Below are 21,330 nucleotides of genomic sequence, written 5' to 3' on the forward strand. Positions count from 1 at the left end.
GTATGGTCCTCCATATTCTCTCCAAGTTATTCTCTTTGTTTGCTTTGCTTGCTTTGTTTTCTTGTGGCAGTGGTGCGATTAAAAGGTGGTTTTCTCAAATGTCTGATTATCCTTAATCACCCACTGTGGTTTGGGAGTGAGCTGCAAAAAAGGCAGACTGGAAGTTCTGTGCATGTGGGAGGGCTTTGTCACATTCGTTGTTACTGAACTGGCTGGAACTATTGCAAGCAGAACCCAGCTGTGAACATCTTTATGTCTGTTATCTTGGGCTAGTCAGATTCCCCAGAGAACACTTTCCCATCTTCTGCCTGGAGGGTCTAAGCCCAACTGCCACCGTCATGGTATTTGAGTTGGGGGAGAAGGCTGGGTGTCTCCTCATTAATTTGTGACCTTTCACTCAGTCTCTCTGTTTTCAATATCAGAGCTTTGCCCTTCCTGTGTTTGGTGTTCTCTCATCCAGAGACCCTCTATTTGACCCTATCCAGCATCTGGTTTCTTTAACCTATGATGATATTTTTGAGTTTTATTCATGTCATGGCACATATCAATAGGTTCATTCTGTTTTATTGTATTGCCGAATAGTATTCCATTGTATGGATACAACCCATTTTGTCCAGCTGATGGATCTTTAAGTAGTTTTCAGTTGGGGATTCTTATGAATAATGTTGCTCACTGATTGCATGCAAGTCTATGTGTAGATACATGTTTTCGTTTCACAACTATTCATCTCTAGAACTTTTTCATCATCCCAATCTGCAATTCTGTACCGATTAAACAATAATCCCCATCCTCCTCCCCACAGCCTGGTGACCACTATTCTACTTTCTATATCTATGAATTTGATCTTCTAGGTACCTCATATAAGTAGAATATCACATCTGTCCTGTTGTGTCTGGCTTATCTTACTTAGCGTAATGTTCAGGGTCCACCTGTGTTGTAGCAGTCATCAGAATTTACTTCCTTTTAAAGAATTAATAATATCCCATTGTATGTATATGCCATTTTTTGCTTGTCCATTCATCTGTCGATGGACTCTTAGGTTGCTTCCACATTTTAGCGATTGTAAATAATGCTGCCATGAACATGGGTGTACAAATATCTGTTTGAGTCTTGCTTTGGCTTCTTTTTGTGTATATACACAGAAGTGGAATGTTTGATCCTATGGTAGTTCTATGTTGAATTTTTGGAAGAAACATCATACTGTTTTTCACAGTGGCTGCTCAATTTTACATTCTTGCCAGCAAGATTGAACAAAATTTCCAATTTCTCCACATTCTCAACCAACATTTATTATTCTGAGTGTGTGTGTGTGTGTGTGTGTGCGTGCGCGCCATCCTAAGGTGTGTGAAATGGTATCTCATTGTGGTTTTGATTTGCATTTGTTAATTCCTAGTGACACTGACCATATTTTCATGTGTTTATTGTTTCTTTATGCATCTCCTTTGGAGAAATGTCTATTCAGGCCCTTTGCCCATTTCTTAACTGGGTTGTTTCTTTTCTTGTTGTTGAGTTTTGGGATTTCTTTCTATATTCTGGATGTTAATCACTTATTAGATAAATGATTTTCAAATATTTTCTCCCAATCTGTAGGTTGCCTTTCACCTACGTACACCTGCCTTTCATATTGATAATATGCATTACAGTTTTCAGTTTTGATGACCTCCAGTTTATCTATTTTTTTCTTTTTGTTGATTGTGCTTCTTTCTTTTTTAATTAATGAAGTATTTATTTATTTTAAGTAGGCTCCATGCTCAATGTGGGGCTTGAACTCATGACCCTGAGATCAAGAGTCCCATGCTCTCCTGACTGAGCCAGCCAAGTGCCCCTTGTTGTTGTACTTCTGATGTCATACCTAAGAGTATGTTTAACTTTTTATGAAATGGCCAAACTGTTTTTCCAAAGTGGCTCCCTCATTGTACATTCCCACCAGCAAAGCATGCATCCTGTTTCTCCACATTTCTTGCCAACAATTGTTATTTTCTGTCTTTTGTTGTTGTTCTTTGTTTTTTACTGTAGCCATTCTAGTGTGTATGAATTATTATCTTTTTGTGCCTTTAATTTGCATTTCCATGATTAACGATTTTGAGTATCTTTTCATGTGCTCATTTGCTACTCGCATATTTTGTTTAGTGAGATGTCTAATTAAATCTTTTTCCCATTTTTTTAATTAGATTGTTTCTCTCCCTATTTAGTTGTAAAAATTCTTGGTGTATTGTGGATACAAGTCCTTTAACAGATATGTATTCTGGAAATATTTTCTTCCAGTGTGGACTTGCCTTTCTATTTTCTTTCTTTTTATTTTTTATTCCTAGTTGTTGTTTTTGTTTATTTTTTTATTTTTAATTTGTTTTTAATTTTTTTAACTTTAATTTTATTTTTAAGAGCAAGAGAGACAGAGCACAAGCAGGGGAGGGCAGAGAGATAGGGAGACACAGAATTCGAACCAGGCTCCGGTCTCTGAGTTTCTCTGCCCAGAGCCCGACACGGGGCTCAAATCCACGAACCTCAAGATCATGACCTGAGCTGAAGCCGGATGCTTAACCGACTGAGCCACCCCTTTAATTTTTTTAATGTTTATTTTTGAGAGAGAGAGAGACAGAGAGACAGAGAGTGAGTGAGTGGGGGAGGGGCAGAGAGAGAAGGAGACACAGAATCCAAAGTAGGCTCTAGGCTCTGAGCTGTCAGTGCAGAACCTGATGCGAGGCTCAAACCCAAGAACCATGAGATCATGAAGTTGGACCCGAGCCCAAGTCGGATGCCTAACCAACTGAGCCACCCAAGCCCCCCTTTTTAAAAAATTTTTAAAGTGTTTATTTGTTTATTTGTTTGTTTTGAAGTAGGCTTCATGCCCAGTGCAGAGCCTGACGCAGGGCTTGAACTCATGACCCTGAGATCATGACTGATCCAAAATCAAGAGTCAGATGCTTAACTGAGCCACGCAGGTGCCCCAATAAGTATATGTTTTTACTATCGTTTTAGCAGTGCGTTTTGAGGAAATGGAGCTAAATGCATCTTCATATGGAAGTCTTGAATGAATATACACACATTTATGATTGTATGTCTTCCTGATGAGTTGACTCTTTAATCATGAAGTGTCCCTCCTTTTTTTTTTCTGGTTATAGTTTGTGTCTTGAAATTAATTTTATCTGCATTAATATAACCACTGCAGCCGTATGTCTACTGCTTGTATGATGTATCTTTCCATCCATTTATAACCTACATCTTTTTATATAAAGTCAATCTTTCATAAACAGCATGTCATTGGATTTTGCTTTTTTGAAAAAAAAATCCATGTTGACCATTTTGCCTTTTAATTGGAGTGTTTAGTTCACATTTAATGTAATTATTTCCATGGTTGGATTTAGATTTATCATTTTACCATTTGATTTGTTTGTCTACTTTAGTCCCAGTGTTTCCTCTTTCCGGACTCCTTTCACATTAATTGAATATTTTTAGCAATATCTCTATGTAACATTTCTTTAGTAATTGCTCTAAGGATAGCAACGTACATCCTTAATTTTTTCCCAGTCTACTTAGAGATAATGTTACACTACTGTGCTTGAAATGTGGAAACCTTGTATAGGTCCATGTACCCCCTGCCCGCCATCCTTTATTCTGTAGGTGTCATATATATTATAACCATGTCCATGGTAAGCCTTACCATCCAATCCTTTGACTTCTGCTTTAAACATATGGATTTCAACACAATTAACAGGAAAAATATTCTTTATATTTACTGTTTGTAATACTGTTAATTTCTTCCTAAAAATTCAATTTTCCAGTGGTATAATTTCTCTTCAATCTACAGGACTTCATTTAGCTTTTCTATGGCAAAGGTTTACTGGCAATAGATACTCCTATTTTTATTTGAACATGTCTATTTTACCTTAAATATTGAAGATTTTCACTGGGTACAAAGTCTGGGGTTGGCAAATTGTGTTTTTTCCTATCAGAACTTTGGAGATGTTTTTCCATTGTTCTCCAGCCACCACTGTTTCAGGTAAATTTATATCATCCAGGCCCTTGTTGTCTGTATCTATCATGTAACTTTCCTTTGCTTTCAAGATTATCTCTTTATCTTCGGTTTTCAGCAGTTTGACCATGAAGTGCCTAGTTTTCTTTGTGTTCATCTGGCTTGGGCTTTTCTAAGTTTCTTGAATCTGTTAAGTCAATGTCACCAAATTTGGGGGATTCTACCCATTATTTCTTCAAATATATTTTTTCTGTCCATTCTCTTTCTCCTCTCCTTCTAGGACTCTAATTCCTTATATCCTAGACCACTTAATATTGTCCCACATGTCACTGAGGGAAAACCTAGAAAGAACAGAAACAGAAATGGAGTAATCCAGATTCTGTGCATAAACTGTCCAGATCTCTGGCTGACTCATGAACACTGTATGCATATGGTGCCAAGCTAAGGCTAAACGAACTGACCTGAGGTTTCAGCTGCTGCCCACTATGGAGAAGACAGTCCAGCCCAGTTGAACGCCTGCTAAAAAAATAACCAACGCTCTTTGGAGGAAGATAACAGAATTCAGAGTCTCTGCAATATATCATTCACCACTCAATCTTACCGGATGTACAAGGACACAGGGAAATGTGACCCACTCGCAAGTGAAGAGACAATCCGCGGAGTTGGTTCATTTTTTTATCTCTCTCTTTCATGCTTTTCTTCTCTCCAGGCTTAAGTTTGGGTAGTTTTATTGTCTTTTCTTCTAGCTAACCGATCTTTTCTTCTGCAGTGTCCAATCTACTATTAAGCCCCTTCAATAAATTTTTTATTAAAGGTATTTTTCTAGAATTTCTTTTAATTTCTGTAAGTTCTTTTAATTGGTTTTTGTTTCTGTCCTCTGTTCTGAGACATCCTGTATCCTAAATACATATGTGTGTGCACATGTGTTTTTGTGTATCTATCTATATCTATATCTTTCTATATCTGTGTATCATATATCTCTATCTAGAGCTATATCATATTTCTATCTATAGATATTGACCTACCTATCTATATCAATATTGATATCGATGTCTATATCTTTATGTATGTAATGTCCTTGAGAATGATTATGTTATGGACTCAACTATGTCCCCATTCATATGTTAAAGCCCTAACTCCCATGTGACTGTGTTTAGAGATGACGTCTTTAAAAAGGTAACTAAGGGGTGCCTGGGTGGCTTGGTCGGTTAAGCGTCTGACTTTGGCTCAGGTCATGATCTCACGGTCCGTGAGTTTGAGCCCCGCGTCGGGCTCTGTGCTGACAGCTCAGAGCCTGGAGCCTGTTTCGGATTCTGTGTCTCCCTCTCTCTCTGCTCCTCCCCTGTTCATGCTCTGTGTCTCTCTGTCTCAAAAAAATAAATAAACGTTAAAAAAATTAAAAAAAAAAAAAGGTAACTAAAGTTAAATGAGGCTAGAGCCTTAGGCTCTAAGGCTCCTAAGGCTAGAGCCTTAATCCCATGTGACGGGTGTCCTTACAAAAAGAGAGATGCCAGGGGTGTATGTGCACAGAGGGAAGGCCATATGAGGATACAATAAGAATATGGCCACCTGAAAATCAAAGACAGACTTCAGGAGAACCCAAGGCTGCTGTCCCCTTGATCTTGGACTTCCATCCTCCAGAATTGTGTGAAATATTTCAGTGGTTGAAGCCATCTAGTATAGGTAGCCCTAAAAGAGACAAATACAAGTTATAATCATTGCTATAACATCCCTGTTTGCTAATTCCAGTGTCTTGTTTATCTTGAGGTCAGTCTCCGCTGATTGTCTCTTCACTTGAGAGCGGGTCACATTTCCCTGTGTCTTTGTACATCTGGTAAGTTGAGTGGTGAATGATATATTGCAGAGACTCTGAATTCTGTTATCTTCCTCCAAAGAGCGTTGGTTATTTTTTTAGCAGGCGTTCAACTGGGCTGGACTGTCTTCTCCATAGAGGGCAGCAGCTGAAACCTCAGGTCAGTTCTTTTAGCCTTAGCTTGGCACCATATGCATACAGTGTTCATGAGTCAGCCAGAGATCTGGACAGTTTATGCACAGAATCTGGATTATTCCATTTCTGTTTCTGTTCTTTCTAGGTTTTCCCTCCTTGCCTCCCAGCAGCTCTGCTTGTCACAGATTGCCCTCTGGTTCTTCAAACCAATAAAGCTATGAGTTCTCCTTTGGAGTTTCAGCCATCTGGAGTGGCAGTTACCAAAGCCTTCTCTCAGGCTAGAGGCCATTGAAAATGCAAAATATCTAATGCAATTCCATTCTTCATGTGTTGACCCCCCTCCAGAATTCCTTTTGGTTTCTCTCTTGGGTCTTTAGCGTTGTTTTTCTTCTTTTTCTTCATTTCTTCCAGATTGTGTAGCTGCAATCTGCAGGAGTGTTGACCTCCTTGGAGCTTCTGGCCAATTCCTGAGCAGAAGTCCTACATATCGTGGGGATCATCCTGAATGTTTCTACCTCCACTTCCTCTGCCTCAGTCTCAACCACCACAGCAGCAACAAGACTGCAGCAGGAACTTCCAGACCAGTTTCTCCTAATACTCTTACCCCATCCAACTCGTTCTCCTTCCACATGCTTACAGCACTTCACTGGGTCGGCCGTGGACCCCTGTTCTTACTCTACACGCCGCCCGGGATATTTCGCCCACTTCTGTGTTTAGCTGCCATGTCTTTGCTGACAGCTCCTGAATGTGCACCTCCAGGTACCTCCTATATGTGCAGCTGCCTGCTGGACGTGTCGTTTTACGTTAAAGGATCCTTTTAGTTATCACTTCCTAAACTGATGCCGTCTTTTCTCCTCTCCAAACTAGTTTTGTGTCCCCTATCATAACGAATACCCCCACCACCCACCCAGTTTCTCAAAGCAGAAGCCATTTGGGATCCATTCCTGATCCCCCCTCACCCAGACCTCAGTGCTTAAATTACAAAACTTCTCCATCCTTATCTACTTAATCTCAAACTACCTGTTTTTTTTTTTTTTTCCATCCTCACTGCCACTGTTACCCCCATGTCTAGCCTGGATTATCAAGCCCTGCTCTCCTAATTGGCCTTCCCACTTCTGGATTTGTTCCTCCAATCCTTTCTATGGACAGTAGCCAGAATGACCTCCTGGCACTTCCAGGTCCCTTACTCATCATATACATTCTCCATGCAGCTTGTGGGTTTTTTTTAAAAAGTTCTACTTGGGGGGTCACCTGGGTGGCTCCATTGGTTAAGCATCTGACTTCAGCTCAGGTCATGATCTCACAGTTTGTGAGTTCGAGCCCCATGTTAGGCTTTGTGCTGACAATGCGGAGCCTGGTTGGGATTCATCCTCTCTCTCTCTCTCTCAAAATAAATAAAAATGTTTTTTAAAACTTAAAAAAAAAAGTCCTTCTGGGATTTTGAATGGGGTAGCATGAAATCCATAAATTAATTTGGAGAAAAATTAACATGCTAGCAAGATTGAGTCTTCTGGCTCTTTTTTTCTAAATTTTTAATGTTTATTTTTTGAGAGAGAGAAAGGGAGTGAGAGAGAGAGAGAGAGAGAGAGAGAGAGAGCCTGACGTGGGAAGGGGCAGAGAGAGAGGGAGACACAGAATCCCAAGCAGGCAACAGGCTTCGAGCTGTCAGCACAGAGCCCAACGCTGGGCTCAAAATCACCAACCGTGAGATCATGAACCTGAGCCAAAGTCAGACGCTTAACCGACTGAGCCACCCAGGCACCCCAAGTCTTCTAGTTCTTGAACATAATATCTGCCTCAGTCCACCTGGGCTGCTATCACAGAATACCACAGACTGGGTGGCTTATCAGCAGCAGAAGTTTGTTTCTCACAGCTCTGGAGGCGGGATGTCTGAGATCAGGATGCCAACAAGGTCGAACAAGGCCTTCTTCCAATCATGGACTTCTCATTGTGTTCTCAAAAGAAGGGGCTAAGGAGCTCTGTGGGGGTCTCTTTTATAAGGGCACTGATCCCATTAATGAGGACTACACCTTCACGACCTAATCACTCCCAAAGGCCCCGCCTCCAACATCATCACACTGAGCATTAGGCTTTCAACATACAGATTTGGGAAGGGGGCATTCAGACCATATTTGGGTCTTTAATTTTTCAGAAATGTTTTGTGGCTTATAGGGTATAGGTCTTGCACACCTTTTGCTAAATTTATACCTGATTATTTCACATTTTTATCCTGTTTTAAACGTTATTGTTAATTAGTATCTATTTTCAATATTCTCTTATTAGAAATGCTACTGTAGCATTTTGTTACAGTAGAAATGCTACTGTAGTTATAGAAATGCTACTTTTTAAAAAACTTTTTAAAGTTTGTTTGTTTATTCTTTCTTTCTTTCTTTCTTTCTTTCTTTCTTTCTTTCTTTCTGTATTTTGAGATAGAGTGTGCACGCATGCACATGCAATCAGGGGAGGGGCAGAGAGAGGGAGAGAGAATCTCAAGGAGGCTCTGTGCTGTCAGGGGAGCCTGACGTGGGGCTCGAGGCCACGAACCACGTGACCTGAGCTGAAATCAAGTCTGATGCTTGACTGACTGAGCCACCCAGGTGCCCTGAAATGCCACTGGCTTTGATACACTTTTATACACTGACCTTCTATCCTGTAACCTTGATAAACTTACATATATATCAGTTCTACTTTTTTCTGAATTTCTTAGATTTTATACCAAGGCAATTATGTCATCTGTGAAAAGAGTTTTACTTCTTCCTTTTCTATTTCTATATGGCTTTTATTTCCTGTCTGTGCTTTGCTGTACTAGATAGGACAGCCTTTATGATATTAAGTAAGATGCCTGTTTCTCATCTCAGGGGGAAGGAATCCAATCTTTCGCTACTAAATGGGATGTTAGCTGTAGGTTTTCTGTACATACCTCTGTTGAAGTAGTTCCTCTACCTCTGTTCTAGTTTGCCGAGAGTTCTTCTTTCCTGTTTGTGTTTTTTTTTTTTTTTTCAGTTTTTCAAAGGAAGATTTATTTAATAAATTTTGCTTGGTACAATATATCTAATGGAAATCACAATACAAGGAAATATTTAAATCAGAGCCTCAGAATCTCATACAAACAACAGGACCAAACTCCTAAAGTATTGGTATTACATCTCAAACTTGTCCCAAATCTTGAAAAAAAAAAAGTCAGGTATACACTTACCTGCCTTATAGGATATTAAACCAAACAGCTAGAATGAACAAACGGGCCGAGTATTTTCTGTCTTAACCATAGACCTAGCTCCGACATTTGAGTTTTACAGAAAAGCATACTTTTCAACACGTATCCAAAGCTTTTAGGGTATTGTGCTATAAAGCAACATTTAACATAAGTGCAACTGTTTTAACCTCCGCTTGCTGCTTGCTTGCTGCTTAGGCACACTCCTGCAACATAAACTAACGAGGAAAACTAAAAATTGTGTTAACAGTGATGGTCAATACTGAATGTTGCTAGTACATCCCAGATGAATGTTTCAGTGTTCAAAATTACTGAGCTTGAAGTTCTAAAACAACCTTAACCTCCACTTTACAGTAAGCATGAATCACAAGCTTGTGATGCAAAACTGTTAAATTTAGTTTTTTTTAAGTAGGCTTCGCACCCAGTGTGGATGGAGCTCAGTGCACGATCTGAACTTACAACCCTGAGATCAAGAGTCAGAGACTAAACCGACTGAGCTACCCAGGTGCCCCTAATTTAAAAAAAAAAAAAGAGTTTGTTTTTAATGTTTATTCATTTGAGAGAGAGAGAGAGAGAGAGAGAGAGAGAGAATGTGAGTGGGGGATGAGCGGAGAGAGAGGGAGACACAGAATCGGAAGGAGGCTCCAGGCTCCCAGCCGTCAGCACAGAGCCCGATGCAACGCTCAAACCCTCGAACCACAAGATCATGACCTGAGCTTAAGTTGGATGCTTAACTGACTGAGGTACCCAGGTGTCCCAAAGTGCCCCTAATTTTTGTGGAAAGAAAGAAAGAAAGAAAGAAAGAGAAAAGGAAAGAAAGAAAGGAGGGAAGGAGGGGGAAGGAAGGAAGGACAGAAGGAAAGAAAGAAAGAAAAGAAAGGGAAATAAGGGAAGAAAGGAAAGAAAGAAAGAAAGATAAGAAAGGAAGAAAGGAAAGGAAGGAGGGAAGGAGGGGAGAAGGAAGGAAGGGTAGAAAGAAAGAAAGAAAGAAAGAAAGAAAGAAAGAAAGAAGAAATAAGGAAAGAAAGGAAAGGAAAGAAAAAGATAAGAAAGGAAGAAAAGAAAAGGAAAGAGGGAAGTAGGGGAGAAGGAAGGACAGAACAAAAGAAAGAAAGAAAGAAAAGAAATAAGGAAAGAAAGAAAGGAAAGGGAAGAAAGAAAAGGAAAAGAAAAGGAAAGAAAAAAGAAAAGAAAAGAAAGAAACTGACCGAGAGTGGTCAGGATCAATGCTATTTCCCATTCACCAATCATACTGGGTATGCTAGACAAACCCCCTGTTCTACAACTGCCATAAATGCACAGCTTTTATTCCTATAGTAGTTGTTTTGTGTTCCTTCTTTACCTAAGTGAGGTTTGACCGGTAGCCACCAGAGTTTTCCTGCAGAACTTGGTCATACATACCCTGTTTTCTCTCTCTTTTTTTTTTTCATGAATTTTTGTTGGATTTGGTCAATGTTTTCTAATCAAAAGAGATGATCATAAGATTTTTCTTTTCGAGTCAGTTTATTAGTTTCCTGAGGCTGCCATAACAAATGCCCACAAAATTGGTCATTTTCAAAGAACAGAAAGTTAACCTCCTCTATAGTTCTGGAGGCCAGAATCTGAAATCAAGGTTTCAGTGGGACTATTCTCCCCCTCAAGGCTCTCGGTGAGGATCCATTCCTTGCTTCTTCCAGCTCCTAGTGACCCCAGGTGTCCCTTGGCTTGTAGCCACATCAATCAAATCTCTGCTTCTGTCTTCACAGTCTTTACGTTGCCTTCCCTTGTGTCTCTGTCTCAAATATCCCTGTGCCTTGTAGAGGGACACCATCATCATTGGATGTAGGGTGACCCAGGACCATCTCCTCACCTCAAGTTTAATTATATCTTTTAATTATATCTTCATTTAATTATATCTTCAAAGACTCTTTCCAAATCAGGTCACCTTTACAGCTCCCAGGGATTTGACATGGGTATCCTTTGGGGAGCCATTTGGAGGCTTACCACCCTCAGCTCCTATGGTTCATTGTAACCATTGGTTTTCCGATGCTAAACAAGCCTGACATTCCTGGAATCAACCCCACTTGGTCGTGATGTATTAAATTTGCCTTCTGTGTCCACGTTCACTAGGAATATGACTCTGCAGGGTTTTGGGGTAATCTTTGTCTGATATTGGTGGAGAGGAATACAGGCCTCATGAAATGAAATAATAAGTGGCCCATCCTCTTGTGTTTTCTGGAAAACCTTGTGTGGAAGTAGTTTTATTTTTTCCATTAAATGCTTGCTCAAATTCATGAATAAGGCCACCTGAGCCTGGACTAGTCTTTGTTGGAAGGTTAACAGCAAACATAATGTCTTCAACAGACATAGACATGAAATCTATCTCCTTTGGAGTGAGCTTTGGTAGACTGTGTCAGGGAACTTGTCCATTTCATCCTAGGTTTTGGAATTTTTGGCAGAAAGTTGTTCATAGGAATCTTTTCTTTTTAAATATTTATTTATTTTGAGAGGGAGAGAGTATGAGCAGGGGAGGGGCAGAGACAGGGAGAGAGAGAATCCCAGCACAGAGCTGGGCGTGGGGTTCGATCTTCTGAACCATGAGATCATGACCGGAGCCGAAATCAAGAGTCGGAAGTTTAACCGACTAAGCCACCCAGGAACCCCCATTTTTCTATTTATTCTTGCAGTTCTGTTTTTTGCTTCATTTGTTTTGAAGCTATGCTATCAGGCGCATATACTTTTGGTTTTATTATGTACTTTGAGTTAATCAGTGTCTTCATCAGTATAAAAGGTTCCTCTTTTTTCCTGGTAATAATCCTGGTGCTGAGACTTCCTTTGTCTGAAATGGAGATAGCCACGTCGGCCTCCTTTTCATTAGTGTTTCCTGATCTTTTCCCATCCTTTAGTTTGTAGTTATCTTTGTTTTCATAACTTAAGTGTAATTAGAAATTAGCAATTTAAATTTTCTTATAGATAGTTAAAGTTGTATTTTGCTTTTTCACCCACTTTGACAATTTCCTCCTTTATTGGGGCATTCAGGCCATTTACGTTGATATTAATATGCAGCAGAGATTAATGAAATAGAAAACAAAAAACCAATAAAGTGGATCAAGAAAAGCAAAAATTGGTTTTATAAAAAGAAAAATAAAGGGGTGCCTGGGAGGCTCCATCAGTTAAGCATCTGACTCTTGGTTTCAGGTCATGATCTCACGGTTCGTGAGTTCAAGCCCAGCATTGGGCTCTACACTGACAACACAAAGCCTGCTTGGAATTCTCTCTCTTCCCTCTCTGCCCCTCCTCCACTCTCTAAATAAATAAATAAATAAAGTTTAAAAAAAGAAAAATAAAATAGAGAAAACTCTAATGAGACTGATGGACACTGAAAAAAATAGAGAAATGCATATAAACAGCATCACTACAGGCTCAGCAGTTTCTTTAAAAATCAGAGTTTTGTGGGGGCGCCTGGGTGGCTCAGTCGGTGAAGCGTCCGACTTCAGCTCAGGTCATGATCTCACGGTCCGCAAGTTCGAGCCCCGTGTCGGGCTCTGGGCTGACGGCTCAGAGCCTGGGAGCCTGCTTCTGATTCTGTGCCTCCATCTCTCTCTGCCCCTCCCCCATTCATGCTCTGTCTCTCTCTGTCTCAAAAATAAATAAACGTTAAGAACAAAATTTAAAAAAAAAATCAGAGTTTTGTGGACAACTTTATACCCATACTTTTAAAAAGAGATAAAATGGACAGTTTTGAAAAATGACTTCTTAATACATGCATTAACTTATAACCATAAAAATTCTTTTTTTAAAGTTTAGTGATTTTTTTTTTGAGAGGGAGGGAGAGAGAGTGTATGTGCATGCTTATGTGAGTGGGGGAGGGGCAGAGAGAGAGGAAGAGAGAGAATCCTGAGCAGGCTCCATGCTGACAGCACAGAGCCTGTCCTGGGGCTTGATCTCACAAACGGCAAGGTCATGAACTGATTCCAAATCAGGAGTCAGACGCTCAACTCACTGAGCCACCCAGGCGCCCCTACCCGTAAAGATTATGGCTTCAATAGTTAATATTCTATTCATAAGAGAAACACAACAAATACAACAACAGCAACAACAACAACACACACACACACACACACACACACACACACACACACACACTTTGTCTTACAGGTGAGTTTTACTGACCATTCAAGGAATGATTATATTGTATCTCATACAGATTATTCCAGAAAAGAAAACAAAAGAAGAAAGAAGGAAAGCAACTCACCTAATTCTGTGAGACAAGGACAACTTGAATAGAGAAAATGACAAGCCAATCTGATTTTTAAAACTCAATGCAAAAGTCCTAGATAAATGCTAGCAGATGAAGTCTAGCAATGTATTAAAAATGGTAACAGTTGGGAAAACAAATAAATTAAATCACATTATGATCGTGTAAGGTTTGTCTCCAGAGCAGAATGAAGGTTTAACATGAGAAAATCCACTAGTGTATTTCACAGCATTCACAGATTAAAGGAAAACGTATATAGGTTCACCTCAAATTCAGAAAAACTGATGAAATTCAACATTCTTTTTGATAACTCGGTACACAAAGGTGACACAGGTGGCCTCCTTAACCCGAAGACATGTATCCACCAGAGCCTGGTCAGAGCAACAGGTCGTCCAGACGCTCAGACCGAAACTTGGAGTCACGCCTGACGCCCCTCTTTTCCCCTTGCTCCGTCTCCACTTCGTCAGGAAATCTGGTCGGTCCCACCTTCTAAATACATCTGGAATCTGATCACTTTTTGCCGTCAGGACTAGTCCAAGTCTCTACCACCTAACCCAACATGTTAGTCCTGGAATTCTTGTCTCCAACTTTGGACCCCACCCCATATCTATTCTCACTGCAGCAAAGACATCCTGTTTTATTTTTATTTTTATTCTTGTATTAAGTTTTTAATTTTAATTCTAGGAGAGTTGACATACGGTGTTATGTTAGTTTCAGGGGTACACTATAGTGATTGAGCAGTTCTATACATTGTTCTGTGTTCAACATAAGTGTACTCTTTTTTTTTTAAGATTTTTTTAAAGTAATCTCTACACCCAACGTGGGGCTCGAACTCACAACCCCAAGATCAAGAGTCACACGCTCTTCCGACTGAGCCAGTCAGGAGCCCCATGATGAGTGTACTCTTAATCCCCATCACCTATCTCACTCATGTCCCCTCTGGTAACCATCAGTTTCTTCTCTATGGTTCAGTCTGTTTCTTGGTTTGTCTTTCTCTCTCTTCTTTCCTTTGTTTTTTTTTTCTTTTATCAAAGACATCCTTTTTAAAAAAACAGCTTTGTTGGGGTGCCTGGGTGGCTCAGTCAGTTAAGCACCTGACTCTTGATATGGGCTCAGGTCATGATCTCATCGTCATGAGATTGAGCCCCCACATTGGGCTCCACATATCCATGGAACCTGCTTAAGATTCTCTCTCTCTGACCCTCCCCTACTCATGCATACTCACTCTGAGCTCTCCCTCTCTCTCAAAAATAAATAAACATTAAAAATTTTTGAAAAATAAAAAACAGCTTTGTTGAGATATAACTCACTTACAATACAAGTTGCAACATTTAAAGTATACAATTCAGTGGCCTCTAGGGTATTCACAGAACTGGGCTTCTGTTGCCATAATCAATTTTAAACTTTTTTTAAAAGTTGATTTTTTCACTTAGAGAGAGAGAGAGGAAGGGAGGGATGGAGGGGCAGCGAGAGAGGGAGAGAGAGAATCCCAAGCAGGCTCTGCGCTGCCAGCACAGAGCTCGATGCAGAGCTCAAACCCACGAACCGTGAGATCATGACCTGAGCCGAAACCAAGAGTCAGACGCTCAAATGACTGAGCCACCCAGGCGCCCCTGCCACAATCAATTTTAGAACATTTTAATTACTCAAAAAGATACCTGCGCTCAGTGACCACCAATTCCCCCATCCCCCACAACCCTAGGAGCTAAGCTACTTTCTGTCTCTATAGATCTGCCTGGACATTTCGTGTAAATAGAATCATGGAATATGTGGTCCCGTGTGACTGGCTTCTTTCACTTAGCACGTCGTTTCCACGTTGTAGCCCATATCAGTGCTTCATTCCTTTTGCTGCTGAATCATATTACTGGGTACGAATACACCATGTTTTATTTATACGTGCATCAGTTGGTGGAGATTTGGGTTGTTTCCACTTAGGGGCTATTATGAATAATGTTTCTGTGAGCATTCATGTCCAAGTGTTTGTGTAGACCTACGTTTTCGTTTCTCTTGGGGACATATCTAGGAGTGACATTGGGGGCTCAAATGGTAACCGTACGTTTAACATTTTCACAAACTGCCAAGCTGCTCTAAGGTGGTTGCATGATTTCGCATCTCCACCAGCAGTGTCTGGGCGTTCAAGTTTCCCCACACCCTTACCAGCACTTGGTTCTTCTGTCTTTTTGATCATAGCTGTTCTGGTGGGTACGGAGGGGTATCTCATCGCGGTTGGATTTGTATGTCCCTGATGACTAGTGATGCTGAGCACTTTTCACGTGTTGATTGGCCATTTGCATGTGCTCTGTGAAGCACTGTTCAGACCCTTTGCCCATATTTATCCTTTAATATGGAGCTGTCCGGGGGCGGCTGGGTGGCTCAGTCGGTTGAGCGTCCGACTTCAGCTCAGGTCATGATCTCGCGGTTCATGGGTTCGAGCCCCGCATCAGGCTGTGTGCTGACAGCTTGGAGCCTGGAGCCTGCTTCGGATTCTGTGTCTCCTTCTCTCTCTGCCCATCCCCCGCTTGTGCTCTGTCTCTCAAAAAAAAAAAAAATAAATGTAAAAAAAATTTTTAAAAATATGGATCTGTCATAATTGTCATATACTCCAGTTACAAGTCACTTACCTGATATACAGTTTGCACCTAAAAGATCCTTTTGAAACAATTCCAATCACCTCATTCCTTGCTTTGGAATCTTCTGGTGGTTCCCATCTCACTCAGAGTAAAAGCCAGAGTCCTTAGACTACCCTGCACAGCCTTTCGAGTCCACCATTATGTCCGCTACCTCCTCTCCATCATCCTCTCGCTCCTTCCCAGACACTTGCTCTTTCTAGAACGCGTCTTACCTGCTGCTGCCTTTGACCTTTGTTCTGTGTATTCCCACTGTCTGGGGGTCCATCCCTCCAGGACCCCTGACAGCTGACCTCTTCTTCAGCTCTCCTCAAATATCACTTTCTCCGTCAAGTCTACCTTGACAATCTCATTTAAAATTTACCCTGTCTGGGACACCTGGCTGGCTCAGTCATGGAGCGTGAGATTCTTGATCTTGGGGTTGTGAGTTCAAGCCCCATATTGGGCCCAGACCCTATTTTAAAATAAATAAATAAATAAATAATGGAATAATATTAATCATTTTAATTTTAATTTAATTTTAATTGAATAAAATTAATAATTTTAATTAATAATAAATGCTTGAATAAAATAAATGAATATTGAAAATTTCTTTTACCCCGGCCTCCACATTCCCAATCTTGTTTTACGCTGATCTATTTCTTTCCTCAGTGGCTATTTTCATCCTCTTCTAATTCACTGTAGAATTTATTTGTTATGTTCATTATTTATCAGTCTCCCAATGCTAGACTCTCCCTATAAGAGTAGAGACTTTTTACTGATTTGTTCACTGATGTATTACAAGTTCCTAGAACAGTGCTTGGCCCATACAAAGCTCACTGTGTGTGTGTGTTTTAAGTAGACTTCACACCCAACATGGAGCCTAACATGGCTGAGACCTGAGATCAAGAGTTGGACAGTTGGTGGCTCAGTTGGTTAAGTGTCCGACTCTTGGTTTCAGCTCAGTCATGATCTCATGGTTTTATGGGTTCGAGCCCCACACTGGCCTCCATGCTGGTAGTGCAGAGTCTGCTTGGGATTCTCTGTCTCCCTCTCTCTCTGCCCCTCTCCCACTCATGCTGTCTCTGTCTCTCTCAAAATAAATAAACTCAAAAAAATGTTTTAAAAAGAGTCAGACACTTAACTGATTGAGACACCCAGGCACCCCCACAATAAATATTATTTAAATATGTGAATGAATGATTTAAATGAATGAGTGAATGAATGAAAGTGGGAGGGGGTAGGCCATGGACAGTTTTTAGCAGTGGAGTGTCATGGTTTGATTTAATGTTTTTATGTTTATTTTTGAGAGAGAGACAGACAGCGAGAGAGAGAGAGAGAGAGAGAGAGAGAGTGAATGGGGGAGGGGCAGAGAGAGAGGAAGACACAGAATCCGAAGCAGGCTTCAGGCTCTGAGCTGTCAGCACAGAGCCCAACACGGGGCTTGAAGTCGTGAACCGTGAGATCATGACCTGAGCCAAAGTTGGACTCTTATCCTACTGAGCCCCCAGGTGCCCCATCATGGTTTGATTTAGATTTTCAAAATATCGTTGTGAATATTGAGTTGATTATAGTCTGTAGTGGGGTGAGGTGGAGAGATGGTGGTGAGGTAGCAGTGAAGTGACGAAAGGGGTTGGATTCTTGATATATTTCTGAGGTAGAGCTTAGAGGGTTTTTGTTGGTTGATTGGTTTTGGTTTTTGGTTTTTAATGAGTTGGGTGTGGGGCAAGAGAAATAGAAGAATCAGGAATGACTACGAGTTTTTTGATGTGACTGGAAAAACCGAGTTGCGGTCAACCAAGGAGAAGTCACTGGTGGAACAGGTATTATGGAAGGAGTATCAGGAGGTCAGTTTTGGAATTTTGAAAATACGTTCATTTTGAGATACATGTTGGACCTGCATCTGGAGCTCAGGAGAGAGGTCTGGGATAGAGGTGTCAGTTGGGAAGTCATGGGCAACTGGGTGGTATTGAAGGCCATGAGACAAAATAAAACCACCAACAGAATGAGTGAAGACAGAGGAGGCAAAGGAAAAGTGCTGAGCTCTGTGTGATTCCAGCATCAAGAACTCAGAAGAGGAGGAACCAACAAGGGAGAGCGAGGAGAGCTGGGCAGAAAACTGGGACGATGCATTGTCCTGGGGGCTAAGTAAAGAAAGTTGATAACAAAAGAGGGAGTCATTGGCTGTGTCTGATGCTACTGATAGGTCAAGAAAGGTGAGAGCTGAGGACTGCTTGCATTCAGCCACTTTGACGTCACTGATGTCCTGGACAAGTGTAGTTTCCAGTGGAATGGTGTTTAAGAACACATGGAGAGCTTCCGCTTCCCACCATGAAGAAAGCAGTGTTTGCCGGACCAGCCCTGCAAACATAACTGATGATAAAACTAGAGAAATATACGAGGCAACTGTTGTCAGGCATTGGGCATCGGATGCAGCAAGGCTGTGATGCCCAAGCGAAGGGGAATCCATGAACGAGCCCTGCTGCTGCCCAGCTGCCCAGCTCTCTGCCTCAGGACCGTGTCTCGAGCCAGCCAGTCACAGAGTTGGACGCTGAAAGGGCAGAGCGGCCGGACTAAGACAAGGAGGCAGAAATTTGGGTTCAGCACACCTAAAGTAGCGGAGATCCCTGGGGTGAGGCATTGGAGAGGAGGAAGCTCCGAAGAGAGGGGGGCCTGTAAGTGTTTGGGGGAAGGCCCCCCGTGAGTCAGCCCATGGGAGTCAGGCTGTACATGTGCAGGGTGCCCAGGCTTACCAGAGGGCAGCTGCTCTAAACATGAGGGCCAAGTGGAGCCGAAGGAAGAGGAGCGTGAGCTGTATCGGAGTCCTGGCCCTGCTGGAGTACAGAGACGGCAGTGACATCTCTTGAGGACTCCTGGTGGCTAGCTGGGACCCCGGCCTTAGGAGTAAGGACCATGCGCTGGAGCAGGGGCCAGCACACTTTTTCTGAAAAAGGTCGGTCGGGTATCACACATTTTAAGTTTTGTGGTCTCTCTGATCTCTGCTGCAACTCTTCAACTCTGCTGTTACAGTGTGAGAGCAGCCACAGACATACACAGTGAACAGATGGGGTTGTGTTCTAATAAAACAGAACACGTGATGGGATGGTGTGGCCCAGGGATTGCAGTGTTCCAAACCCTGCTCCAGAATAAGGTGTGTTCTAGATTCATTCTAACGAGGTCTAACGCTAAACCATGAAAAGATCCATACCTGGAGCAGGGTTTAAAGGTTGAATCCTGTCACGTCAGAGGGGCTGGAGAAAACCCTGGGTTCCTACAGGTCTACACTAACAAGTAAGAAAACAAGCCTATAGAAGTTCAAGCTCATCAGTCAGGGCTAGAACTGTTTGCTAGAATAAAAATCAATACTTTTCAGGGGAAGATAACAGAATCTACCTCTCTATTGTGTTGACCACGATATCTGTCATTCGGTCAAAAAATCACTAAACAGAGGCGCCTGGGTGGCTCAGTTGATTAAGCGTCCGACTTTGGCTCAGGTCAGAACTCACATGTGGCTCATGAGTTCAAGCCCCACGTCGGGCTCTGTGCTGACAGCTCAAAGCCTGGAGCCTGCTTTGGATTCTGTGTCTCCCTCTCTCTCTGGCCCACCTCTGCTCACACTCTGTCTCTCAAAAATGAGTGAACATTAAAAAAAAATTTTTTTTAATCACTAAACAAACAATGGGGCACCTGAGTGGCTCAGTCAGTTGGGCGTCTGACTTCAGCAGGTCATATCATCGATGTGAGATTCAAGCCACGCATTGGGCTCTGTGCTGACAGCTCAGAGCCTGGACCCTGCTTCAGATTCTGTGTCCTGCTGTCTCTCTGCCCTTTCCCTGCTTGTGCTCTGTCTCTGTCTCTCTCTCAAAAAATGAATGAATTCAAAATGAATTTAAAAAATGAATAAACATGTAAAAAATTTTAAAAAGTCAGTAAACAAACAAACAAACAAACAGGAAACCATGATCCAGAGTGAAGAAAAAAAAAAGAAAAAGAAAGAAAGAAAGAAAAAGAGGAAAGAAAGAAAGAAAACAGTCAATAAAAACTGAACAAAAGATGGCCCAAATGTTGGGCTTAGCAGATAAATATTTTAAAGCGGCTATTACAAATATATTTTAAAGGGAAATATGCTCAATAAAGAAAACGAAATAGAAAATTTCAGCAGAGATATTAAAAAATGTGAAAGGAAACTAAATGGAAGTCTAGGAACCGAGGCCAAATAAAAAAGAGAAGAAAGAAAAAAGAAATCACCGGATGGCCTTAACAACAGGTTGGAGATGGCAGGAGAGTCCGTAAACGTGAAGACACGTCAATAGAAATTATTCACTGCGAAGAAGAGAGAAAAGTATGAAAGAAAAATGAACAAAGCTTCAGGGACAATATCAGGCAATTGGACATCCCTATAATTGGAATCCTGGAAAGAGAAGAAGGTCATATTGAGGCAGAAAAAATTTAAGAAAATTACTGCTGAAAATTTCCCAGGTTTGATGAAAAACACCAACTTACAGGGATAAACTTACATTTACCCCAAGCAGGCGTAAGCGGAAGAAAAAACCCATCTAGCTCATCACGGTCGTGCTGTGAACACCAGAGATCAAGAAAAAAAACATCTTGAAAGTGTCCAGAGCACAAAGACACGTAACGTATTTGGAAACAGCACCCCAAATGCAGGCCGAATGGTTTATTAGCAATAATGACGGCCAGCGTGCTATGCAAGGCTGTGCGAAGACATCTTTAAGGTGTTGAAAGAAAAAAACCCATCAGCCCCGATTTTATATCCATAAAAATATCCTTCAAAATCAGGGTGGAATATATTTCATTTTCAGGCAAACAAAAGCCGGGAGAATTTGTTGCCAGCCATCCTGCCATGCTGAGATGCTCAAGGACATCCTTTGGGCTGGAGAAAAATGATCCTTGATGGGAACTTGGGTCCACAGGAAGAAATAAAGAGCACTGGAAACAGCAAATAAGATTTTGTTTTCTTCTTAGAACTTACTTAAACAGTATTGACTATTTAAGGTAATAATAACAATGTTAGAGAAGGACTATTAATGCATGTTGAAGTAAAAATATGACAATCAAATGGGAAGGGCGATGGGTAAATGGAATTCTTTTTAAGTTGGAGGAAAGAAATAGGAGACCACATGTACAGACAACTCTTAAAAGGTGTTTTGCCGCGAAATGGAGCTGGGACGGGAGGAGGTAACAGACAGGATTTGGGATGAAGAGAAAGGTGGGGTTTTTGTTGTTGCTTCTTTTTATTTATTTATTTATTTATTTATTTATTTATTTAATGAGGGGGAGAATACAAGCAGGGGAGGGACGGAGAGAAAGGGAGAGAGAATCCCAAGCAGGCTC

Source organism: Panthera onca, chromosome E3, assembly GCF_046562875.1.
Source record: "Panthera onca isolate mPanOnc1 chromosome E3, mPanOnc1 haplotype 2, whole genome shotgun sequence".
Lineage (NCBI taxonomy): Eukaryota > Metazoa > Chordata > Mammalia > Carnivora > Felidae > Panthera > Panthera onca.